The sequence below is a fragment of the Pteropus alecto genome, unplaced genomic scaffold (genome assembly GCF_000325575.1).
Source record: "Pteropus alecto unplaced genomic scaffold, ASM32557v1 scaffold76, whole genome shotgun sequence".
NCBI classification, from domain to species: Eukaryota; Metazoa; Chordata; class Mammalia; order Chiroptera; family Pteropodidae; genus Pteropus; species Pteropus alecto.
In genome coordinates this window covers 7,029,308-7,042,069 of record NW_006443138.1, presented here as the reverse complement: position 1 = coordinate 7,042,069, position 12,762 = coordinate 7,029,308, and positions in this window count along the sequence as shown.

Genomic DNA, 12,762 nt, shown 5'->3' with positions numbered 1-12,762 from the left:
GTGTAAGATCAGGAACTGTTCTGTTCACAGCTCCCCAGTCTCTCTTTATCCAAACTGTGGAGTTTCACGGTCTTTGGCAAAATCTCAAAATGAGCCTATGCAGATTTCTGGAGCTCTTTTTTCTAGGTACCTTCTTTCTCTCTGCAACTTTGCCCTACAACTTCCAGCAGCTTCAGCCCTTCTGGACTCTGATCTCCATCTCCTCGACTCAATAAGACCACTGTGCTTTACACAGGATCCCCTACCCTGTTTCATGGCCAGGTATGTGTCTCTAGGTAGAAAGCCAGGATGACCTTGGGGCCACCTTCTCTCAGAGATCACAGTCCCACACTACTTGTCTGAAGTCTGAAAACAGTCGTTTCGTATATTTTATTCATTTTTCTAGTTTTTCAAGGGTAATCCCAGTTCCAATTATTCCATTATAGCCTGAAGATGGAGTGTCTGAAATTGCTCTTTGAAGAATACCAGTGATCGCTTCTAAGTAAATCCAAAAACCTTTCCATATTCCTCTTGTTCTTGGGGCAACATTTAGATTATTGTCTTCTAAAGATTCTCCTACCTTAAACCATCCTACCTCCTTTAACAGTCCTTTGTTGTTTGTTATTTTCTTCCGCAGAGGACCTTTGTGATTAGGCAAACTCAGTTACAAAGCAGCTCATAGTTGAGGCTGGCAATTTCCAGATCAGGGAACATGGTCTCTAGGCAAAATCCCCATGATTAGCATTTAACAAACATTTGCCAACTGATTTGGAGTCCGCCGTACCCTCATCCATTAGTAGGATGGTTGAGAGTTGGCTGTGTTTAACATATATAAATTTCGGTATGAATGTTATTATTATTTTCCAATCTCATTTAGGGGAGTTCTGTTCTCAAAAAGGTATGGTTGAATAATTTGAAATTTAATTTATCAAAAATGTAATCTTTGCCAGATTTATTACATTCCTTTTTTTTTCTTGATGGTTCCCTTTCAACTTGCACAACTCTCCCATTGGTCCTTTCCAGAGTAGACCCAATATTTATTCTTTTTTTCCTTTTTAGTTTGCCCATGTGCTTCTGTTCTGGGTAGTATAGCAATATGTTAAAATTTTCTGACTTTGTTTCTTATATCTCAGACAAGATTGTGTAGGTTAATATCTTTATTGTAAATTATGTTTTTCATTCATCTTGGCTAATGACTTCAGACCTCTACAGGTAGAGGCATCCATAAATTCCAGATGATTATCCTGCCACTGAGATTGTAGCTTCATTTTTTCCCCTGAGGACATTTCTATTAATTATAAATAACTCCAACTTGTATTCAATATAAAACAAATTTAACTGCATCAAAAAAGATGTCTGTGATAAATAGAATAGTGCTTAAGAAATAATATAGTGTTCCATGTCTGTCAAAAGGAAATAACCCAGATACTCTGATCACTTACTGTAGCTTTTATTGTTATTAGATGGCATTAAGATAACTAAACATCAAGCAAAGGATAATTATATGTCTTTCAATTTTTCTTCCAACTCTCTTTCAAGAAACTTGTCAACACAGGCTTGATGCCTTGAGAAATAATATCACTTTAAAGGAATCATCAAGCCCAAACTGACAACTCGGTGTTTAAAATCAAGGACAATTAAATATTTGCTTTTCCTAGGAGTTAACTTGCTGCCCTTGAGACCTCATGTCACCTCCTTTAAGAGTGTTTTAAAAGTGAACAATCTGATTTTTAAGAAATGCCACTCATGGATAACGGTTTACTTAAACAAAAAGAGTTTTTAAAAATCCTGTGCTGTTTTGGCATCCCTGGCTGCCTATGTTTGAAAGAGAATTTAAACTGAAGTGGTATCCACAAATAAACAATAAGAAACTCAATTCCGAATAATAGCTTTAATTCTCTGTCTTAGCCTAGAACAGAAAGGTTGAGGCAAGGGTATATGCTAATGTTACTGGAAAGAAGGGGATACAATTCCAGTGCAGCAAGAGTGAGTAAAAAGAAGTCAGTCAGGGATGGAGAAATAACAAATACAAAATGATGTGTAAGGCAACTGACTATGGCTTCATGAGAAAACATAGTAAGTCACTTGGTCAGACCATATGGAATCATGTGCAGTGGTTCATCAAGGAGGCAAGGAGAGGAATTGATGTGCTCATTCTTTTTCACTTTCCGTCTCTCTTTGGTCAAAGTAGACCCCACAGGATGATAACGCCCTTGCACTCCTGGGCTTGTAACCCAAACCACCTCCAGACAGCTATTGGGGAAGCCACATTGCTGCCTGGAAGTTGGGGGAGGAGTCAGAAACTCCATGAGTCAGGTTGAGCTGGCTTGAAACTCATGGTTCTACTGCAGCTCCCACTGTGTATGTGCAATGGAGGCCATGCTTGAGAGAGTTCTCACAACAGGGGAGGTAAACACCACCAGGACTCTCCATTTAGGGAACAGCTTGGAGGCCAGTGAGGCAAATCTAGGGAAGCATATAGAATAGGTCCAGAATTCTTTGTATGTTATTGAGGCCCCCATTTCAAAATTCCATTCAAAACACATTTTTGGGGGGAACATCTATTATTTGCCAGCTTTTGTCCCAGAGATATACAGACAAAGAAATCAAGACCCCTGGCCTCTTAATTAATGATACTTTAATATAATAAATGCCAAGACACTGGGACTTTAAATGAGAGAAATAAATTCTATTTGGGAGAGAGCAAAAAAAGCTACAAAGAAGAGAACAAAGATGAGTAAGGCAGCTTTTTCTAATCCAGATAAAACACATAGAAGGGAAGGATAAAGGCTGGTGAGAGGTAGCAGATTAACCAAGAGTATACATATTATTTCCTGAGCACAGAAATAGGACTATACATGAGTATAGTCCCTCTAGGAGTTAAGGATATTGTTCTCTTTAAATTTTCTACTGTGATGGCCACATATAGGGTAGTATAGCAATTAACAAAAAAATCCAGCTAATCGTAATTTAAACCAAAAGGACACTCATTATTGACTTGGTAAGTTCAAGACTGGCCATCCTAGAGTGATTTGGAAAACAAAATAGTGTTACCAAGTGTTGGTTCACAATGTGGATGAAATCCAGAAGTGGCCCCTATACAAGGAGGGCAAGGAGAGACCAAAGAAAGAGGTAGACCACTCCAGATTGGTAGGTGGCAGTTTTAATAAGCAAGGGAAGCTACATACAAGGCTTGTCTTGAGCCAAAGCAAGATGAGTAGACCTCCACGTCTGCCTGCCAGAATCTTAAGAGTTTATATAGTGGCCTTAACGGGGCTCAGTCACGTACATATTCCAGATGATCTCAACAACACATTGCTCTCTCAAGGCTGTGTCCTTGAAAGAGCTTAACTATAGAAACAGAGGACAGAATCTACATTCTAAGAACATGGGAGGGGTGAGGAGTCTCCAGTAGCCCAGGTCTAGCTTGAGGATCAACTGGCAGTCACATCCTCTCAAAGACCTCCTCCACCACCGAGAACCCAGGGTCTTTTTTCTGCTCTTCCATCTCCAACTTGGTTTTCATTTTTAGACTTATTGCCTCATACCTCAAAATGATTGCTGCAGCTCCAAATATACATCTTCAGAGAGCAACATTCCGAAGAAGAGGAAGAAAAGGGATAATAAAAGTTTTCTCCTCAAACATTCCCTCCTTATCAAAGAACTGTGTCCTGGAAAGCTCCTCGTAGACATCCTTTTACACCTCGTAGACATCCTTTTAACCTAAAGTAGGTTTGTATGCCCCAACCTTAGATCAACCAGTGGATAAAGATATTAAGATTGCCATCATTAACTTAAATCAATCAAAATGTATCCTCTGTAGCTAAGTACAGAATTGCACATCAAAATTGGCCTCTTTCTTGGTCTTCTTACTTCCAGTCAGTGTGCTCTAACAAACAAGGTGATGATGTAATTGTTATGCTTAAAATCCTTCTGTGGCTTTTCCTTGTCTATAGGGCAAGTCCAAATTCCATGACCATTCACACTTCTTCATGTTAACTCTTCAATTTCATCTCCCACTCTGCCAAGGGCACTTCATTTCAGATACATGGAATTACCTAAAATTCCCAGAATGCACCATGCTTGTTGTTACCACCAGTGTTTTGTATATATTGTGTCTTCTGACTTTCCCCATTGTCTTCAGAAAGACTACAACTTATCTTTCAAACATAGACTTAAAGGCCCCCTCCTCAGAAAGCCTTCTAGAATGTTTCTCTTCTTTTTTCAATAACACGCTTCATATTCCTTTTAATGACATTTATAGTTTTGTGGTATTTATTTCTTCATCTATCTTCTTAATTGGAAACCCCCAGAGCTTAACCAAGTGCCCAGAATGCAGAAGCCACTTAAAAACTATTGATTACATGGAAAATGCCTATGGATGTATGCTATCAATCTTAACCAGGTCTTTATTTGTTTGTTTTGTCATTCATTAAATCCTCAAATTGGAGACTGTAGCAAACACTATTCATTCTCCCATGGCCCAAGTGCAGTCTTTGCCTCCCTCATCCTCAACAGGTAATTTCAGGATCTACTTCTTAAAGTTTGTTGATGACTTTAAGTTACAGGTCCTTAATCTCCCCTCATTTACCTCAACCCTTATTCCTGACATTTAACATTTCTCTGTTTCTTACTCTCTTCATCCCTCTCATCTGAAAGGAAAAGGTATCTCTTCTCCCTAGAGAACTCACGCCTTCCACTCTCTCCTTGGACTTCTCTCCCCAGAATCAATCTTCCCTTCGACACCTGCTAACACTTCAGTCTCTAAAACACCCATCAGACTGGATAGTCTTGCACTTATATCTCAGAAAATTCCTGTCCTTTCAAGCCTAGCAGAGGTTGCTGGAACTGGTGGCTCAAATACCAGATAAAGCCTATAAAAGTGTTTCGCTTGGCTCTTATGGTGTTTTAAATTGGAAAATTTCACTTAAAAATAAGGATTTCTGTCTTCTCTGTAAAGGTCAGACAGCTGGCTGCCCTGGGCCACCCTTTCCACGTGACAACAATGATCTGGGCACAGCCACTATCTTTGGGTGGGGCATGTGATCACCTGCTCATCACAGTCTCCACTGACCCTCTTCACTCACTTCTACTACCTGTTAGGTCCTTGTAAGCACTTGAGCTTGTGATCCCCTGCTTGAGTTTTGGTTATGTCCCTATCTTTCAACTGGAAGTACCCTCTTGAAAATCAACGGTGATTTTTCAGCAATGAGAAACACAGGTGTTTGCTTCATGCTTATTGTCTTTGAACCTTCTGCATCTCTCTATCACCTCTCTAGAAACCACACCCAGCTTAGCTTCCTTAGCACCTTATGTTCCTGGTTCTCGTAGATCATTAATGCCAACTTTGCTGGCTTTTTCTCTCTGCTCCCTAGATGAAATCTTTTCCTAAATTTTAGTCCTGGAACTTTCTATCTGAAACCCACTTACCTCTGTGGGTTCACTGAGTTATGTGGCTTTTGCCATCCATACTTTTATGTGAAGAGCTACCAAATTTTCTCTGTCTCTTCCTCATGTTCTTTTCACATATCTGACGATCTGCTGGAACTATCTTCCTAGATGTGTTTCCAGTATCTCAGATTTAATACATCTGAAACACAACTCGTCATCTTATCTTTCACTCCCTCCCTCTGGCCAAACCAGGTTCCTCCCGACTAATTAAATGTTGATGGAGTTCTCACAGTGACCCAGAATGAAAAATCACTTTACTGCTTTCCTCAGACCTCCTAAGCCCTCAAAACTCCTGGCCTCCTTCCTGGCCTCCCTGCCTCCTGCCCTTCATCCAAATCTCATTACACCCTGGCAAAATCATCCTAAAACACTGCTGTGATAATTTCTTTCTACTGCTCTATGTTCAGTAGCTAAAACAATGAGACATGAAATTTAATCGAGATTCCTGTCCACGTTTTTCTTAGAAATCCAGTTATATTTAACCTCAAAGCAATGACAGTTCACCATACCACACCAGTTTTGGCGCATCAGAGACTTTTAGTAGTTCTCCATCATTTGAAGAAGGAAATCCAAACTTATGATTTTCAGCCATCTAGGCTCAATCAAGTTTCTAACCTTATCTTCCATAGCTTCCTGACACCTACTTAATGTCACCTAGACAATTGAAATTCACCAGATAACTTGAGGATACCACATGCTTTCTCCCTTTGTTGATGCAAGTTCATTGTTTGAAAGGTCCTCCCAGCATCCTTCAAGGCCCATCTCAAATGTTTCACTGATAACGCCACATGTTACACACATTCTTATATTGTATTTACGGCCAGGTCTTCTCTGGCCTGACTACACTGCATGCTCCTTGAGAGTAGGGACTGACTCCTTCTCCATTTTTTATCCCATCAAGAGTGCCCAGCATGTGGCATCCTTTGAATTAACATTTAGACAAGACTTCTATAATAGCAGGCACTAAACCAGGTGCTGTCTTGCAAAGATGGATGACGCAGAGGCCCTGCTCTGTTGGGGTTCTCATTTGAGCCAGTGAGAATGACACATAAATTTGTGACTCTAAAGTATAATGAGCACAGTGGAGGTATATGCAGAGTAAGGGAGGATTTATTCGTGGAGGGGTGATTGAGAGTGGGAAAGTGAGGCCTCAGAGAATGTGGCATTTGAATCGGGCATTAAAGGAATAATGTGGAGAGACACGCGGAGAATGATTGAAGTGAAACTTAAGTCAGCTATCTTTACAACTTATTGGCAATTATAATGGTGATGAGGTAGTACAGCTTGAATGTATTTAGATTATGTTGGTTTTATTTTGGTAAAAAACAGGTCAACGAGGGATGGGTTCTACCAAGGGAAATATGTGGTGGTTGAGGGGGTGGGCAGCGGAAGTCACTCTAATTCTTGGTCGTTGACTCCCTCCAACATGTACACCACTTTGTTGACAAGTGGATGTTTTAGACTAGCAGTAATTTATTACTGACGTTTTAAAAAGAGGGAGAGTTGGCAATCTAAATTTAATGCAGATCAAAAAACTAGTAAAAATTGCCTTTTAAAATTGCAAGCACAGTATATGCAGTCCAAAACCTACTTAGATTTTGGAGCTCTTCCATCCTCTGAACATGATTTGAACAGCATTATTCCCTGCCAAGGCTGAAGTCACTACTAAAATGCCCTTCCCTGACACAAGACAATCCCCAGAATCTGCCTTTATCAGAAGAATGACCTTTGAATTCTTCGCTAGAATACACAGCATTATTTGACTAAGATAAAGAAGGCAGAAAACTTTAAGGATAACTGATTTCACTTGATCATCTTAACTGAAATATCTTTCTATATGAGAAAAGATTCTCCATCAGCAATTTTTTAAGGGACATCTGGCTTCAAAAGCTTTCATTGCTTTTTTTTTTCCTATTGTAAAAATATTAAGTCAAACATTTCTGGGGAGGCATGCAACAAAAATGCCAACATTGAACTAAGTCCCGCAGATTTCCACTGGGACCGTTTCCACAATAACAGGGGTTGCTGTTGTTTTCACAGAAACTCCAATAAATAAACAGAAACAGCACATGGATAGTGATCAATAAAATCAAATATTTTTCCATTTTAAAGCTAGTTTTAAAACACCACAGAATTACGAGTGGAGAACACAAATAATCAAACTTTGAAAGCAAAGGATTTATAGTCACAGGAGTTTTAGCCTTCCACCCACACAGCCTTTATGCATCAGTACTTGGTCATCCTTTGTCATCTGCTCAGAAGCTTCAAAGATATCCAGCCAAGATCTTGCTAATTGAACCCTGACCATCCATCTTCCTCCAAATGCATTCTTATCATCAAAATTAAGATTTGGAGGTCAGTCATTACACACTGACCTGAGAGGGGAGTGAACTGTTATAGATGCCTTATAATTTCAAATTCAGACCCTGGTGAAGCCAGCCTAGGTCATCCAGTGGTAGTGGGAGCTTCCAGGGAGGTAGGAAGGGAATGTGACCCACTGTGTGTCTTGGGCTGCCCTTTGAACCGAATCAATGGAAAACTTTCCTTACTTGTGATAAGTGCCTGCACACACTGATAAGTACCATTTGGACATCTTCACCATTCTGATAAACATCACTAAGTCACTGTGTTACTGAGTTCTGGGTCTTTCCCTGGGGCCGCTTTGCAACATGCCCATGGGAAAACTCCAGTTCCCTAGCCAGAGGACTGTAAATGTAAAAATCAAGAGAATTTTTTCTCTTTTCATTGCTTGTCAGATAACAAATTAGACACATCAGAGGATTGAAAAGCCTCTAAGTTGTTTGTCGTTCTGTTGTTTTATGGGCGGGAGAACAACTGATTGACTAGGTTGAATTCTTCTTATCTGTTTGCTCTTTGAAGCATGGTGTACAGGCGAGAGTTAGCAGGGTGACCGCAACAGAATGGAGGCTGGCATACATCTGTGTTTAACACTCTTCTTCCACCGAGGTGGGACCAAGGACCCGAGAGGTGCCAGGCCTGGAGGATCCAGCTATTTCTGGCTTCCAAGGCTGGTGTAACGGCTCTATTCTCACAGAAGTGCTGACAGAATATGACAAATAGGAAACAGATGTGAACTGACCTTCCAAAACTGTATTTCGAGGCTTTTTAATCTTCATAGGAATCCTTCAGAGCAAGACATGCCACCTTCAGGCAGTGATGCACATGACATTTAAGGAAGGGCTGCTGTTCCGTCTGTGACCTTCTGGGACAGTTGTCCTCAAGGCTGTCTCCTCCTAGCCCCTCCCTTCCTGCATTGCCCTCTCAGACATCTTTCTCTTCAGAATCTATTTCACATGTGGTCATCTCCCAGCACACACGTTTTCCCCACCACCTATCCCCACACACAGACAATCTTGGCTTTCATAGATATACTACTATTTACCGGGCATTGAGGCCTTCTCTCCCATTTTTGGATCCAGACTTGCTTTGAAATTGTTGCTGTCACCTAGGCCCATTACTAGCTCCAAATATTTTTGTGACACTCAATGTTGGTTTGGAATCACTGAGTACACTGGACTTTTGCCTGCTTAACAACTTAAGTTAGAAATACTAGACTGGAGGGGTTCAAAGGCCAACTGGAGAAACAAGTCCTCATGCTCCTCTCTTGCTGTCTTCTGGGTGCCTGGCTCTGAGGGCAAAGTCCTGCTCCTTACACACATGAGTGCAGGCTTATACCATGCATGCTTCTCTGGCTTCTGAACTGCTCTGCTTATGTTCTTTGTGGACACTCGTCTGCATCCCACAAGAATCTGGGTGGGATTCTCCAGTTTTGCTCTCCCAATGACTGCAATACTTTGTAGAAGACTTTATTCCTTGCCAAGTTGTTGATATCTCACAAAACAATTTATGGTAACCTGTCCCAAGAAAGGGAGGCGTGTAAGTGCGAGGTAGTGCAAATTCACTCCCAATGCCACTGATGAGCAATCAACGACATTGCCCTGGTTAATCCCAGATCAGTCCATCTTCAAAGTCTGGGTGCTCCTCAGTAGGCCAAGCCAGCTCTCACGCTGGAAGTCCAGGGTTCTCTCTGCTTAAGAAATCAGAGCATTCTCCTACTTCTAGACATCATATGACAAGAAATTCCCATCTTATTTTGAAGTAAATTAAATAGAAAGTTTTGAACAGAAGTGGGTAGAATTTATAGAACTCAAACATTTGAATCCTTTTTCTATTCCTGTATCACTTAATCATTTGTCCAATTCGTGAGATAATAAAAAAAGTGCTCTTTATCAGAACATGCAAGTGTTGTTTAGCTATTTTAGTTTTGCAAATAAATAGAAACTGTCAAATATGCAATTTGTATTCATTAATTCAATTGAGAGTGATGATAATGTTATCAAATGGGTAATAACATGTGAATTTTACAGAATGGATCAATGAAATTTATAGATGTGAAATAACTCATGTTATTGCAAAGCTCATAAATGATAGAGCAACATTCAGTTAGGCTTATATGTAACAGAGGCTCTAAAATTTTGCATTAGAAGGGTTAGGGGCAGCTATCTGATGGAAATGTGAGCAGGGGACTTTTCTTCAATCTGTGTTTGCATAGTTAGCTCATTGATTTACTTGTTATATTTAGTTGGGTTAGATCGAGTTGGTGATGAAGATCAGGGGGCCTTTAACCTCCCCAATGCAAGCTACTTCTTGGGATGCCATTGCTTTTCTGACTCCAAGATCTACTCTTTCAACTGATGTAGTTGTAATGTGAAATCCCAGGAAGAAAACTTTAAAGACAAATGTGCAATTAGTATATTATTGATCAATAAATTTATTAAACTGAAGTTCTAATCTCTGACTGTTTTTCTGGTTCATTCTAAATCACCAGCCCTTACACATTTGAGGATCTAACAACATCGTGGGTTTTTTTTTTTTTTATTTTATTTCTCAGTCCTTCCAAGGTCCTGCTTTTTCACTTCTAGGTCTGTCTTTGTAAATGTTCTTCCTTATACCTAAAGCACTTCCCTTCCCACCCCTGCTTTCACTTCTCCCTACACCCAACTTTCCCGAGGCAAACCCCTGTTAAGTCTCAGCTTCAACGCTGCCTCCCTCCCACATCATCCTATTATAACCCCCATCACACCGGCCATTTTTAAAGGGGGCACTGTGGAGCCTAACCCTGTGCTCTTGAATTCTGACTGTCTGATTGTTCAAGTTTGGGCTATACACTAACTCTCTCAGTGTCTAACTTTTCTCACCTTTAAATGGGGACTATCGTGGCACCCGAATCCTTGAGGTAGGATCACTGAGAGAATACTTTTCAACTGCTTAGAGCGGACTTGACTTGTGGCAAGCCCTCCCTCCATGTTAACTATTACCATTACTTGTTTACAGCAATAGGGTAAAGACTGTCACTAGGCTGGTCACCACAGCATCCCTGCACATTGCACAGTGCCTATAATCATTTGCTGGATAAATGAATCTCTAGTTGCACAAATATAGCATGTCTACTGCTCCTGACCCCAACCACCATTATCTCTTGTCTGGATTCTGAAATAGGTTTCTGACCAATGCTCCCCTCCAGTCCAGCCAGGAGGGATCTATTCCAAACTTAAGTCAGATCATTTTGTTTTTCTGGTTTCCCATCTCACTTGGAATAACAACTAAAGTTCTTGCAAGGGACACCAAGACCCTATGAGACTTGACTACCTATTAGCTACCTAACTGCATCTCCTACTACCCTCCCTTAGTTTATTTGGCTCCAGTCATGTTGGCTTCTTGAATGTTCCTCCAACATACCAGAGATGCTTCTGCTTTAGGGAGTTTACCTTGGCTATTCCTTTTTGCTTGGCCCACTATTTCCAGTGGTAACTGCTAATTCACTCTATCCTCTCCTTCATGTCTTGCTCTAATGCCACCATCTCAATAAGGCCTACGAAGATTACACTATTTAAAACTGCAGCCTCATGAGAAAGGAAAGGAAGGGAAGGGAAAGGAAAGGAAAAAGGAAAGGAAAGGAAAGGAAAGGAAAGGAAAGGAAAGGAAAGGAAAGGAAAGGAAAGGAAAGGAAAGGAAAAAGGAAAGGAAAGGAAAGGAAAGGAAAAAATAATAGAAGGCAGGAGGAAATTTTTCAAGGTGATGAATGTTCATGGCACAGAGAGTTGTGATGGTTTCACTGATGTATACTTATCTCCAGACTCGTCAAGTTGTATACGTTAAACACGTACAGATTTCTGTATGTCAATTATACCTCAGTAAAGTGGCTTTTTAAAAATAGTAAGAAAACAAAATTGCAACCTTGTCCATGTTTACCTCCAGCAGGCCTAACTCTCTCACCTTGCTTTAATTTTAACACCTTTCAACTTAACACTTTAATTAACTTATTTATTATCATTATTATGTTTAGTGCTTATTTTTGACGTACTCTCTTAGAACAAGTACAGGGACCTTTCTTTATTTATGGATATATTCCCAAGTGCTTAGAACAGTTCCTGGCACACATGAGGTGGTTAATAAATATTCTTGAATAAATGGTTACATGTGCATGCATATGTACAGCTATGCAATAGTTTTCCATTTATAGTCACCGAGGGCTGGTAAGGTTAACGGAGGTGCTAGTGGGGCAACTCTTCTAGGTGAGAAAAGCAAAGACTTCTTCCTTTGCAGTTTTGACATAATGCCCTACATAGATTTCATCTAAATGGATCTTTTTAACAAAAGGGGCATTGCACAAAGACCCATCTTTGTGCAGCCTCCACACTGTCTTTGGCAGTTTGGATGCTTTGCCGTCTGGGTGTGGCCTTGAACATGTGGTCTTGATGGAATGTCTCGATTAGTTATCAGATGTGCCTGAGCAGCTCTGGGGAATAGCTAGTCAGTTCAGGTCTCATCGTGGAGAAAGAGTTTCTCATTACCAGCTCTACTGAAACCCTTCTCAGGCTGTCTCTCTATCCTCCTGCGACTCAAAAAAGCACTCTGCCTCATAGTATCTTTTGTCAATCTTTTTCCTTACTGATTGATAATTTCTTAATTTATAATTACGGTGGTCGTTTTGACTGAATATTTCAATCCCATTCCAACTATTCTGTGGTACATACAATAATTTTTGTCTTACTTATATTATTATACATGAACTATAATAGGAATATGTTACTGTGTAGAAGCACAGGGCAGTAGATTTGGACTCATAAGAACTTTTAACAGATAGCCAATCACAATGTAGAATGGGCTGACTCTTAATATGTAAAATTTCCTGATCATTTATATGAAATGATTTATATGAAATGTCCAGATGATTTATATGAAATGTCCAGATGATTTATATGAAATGTCCAGATGATTTATATGAAATGTCCAGAAAAAGTAAATCTA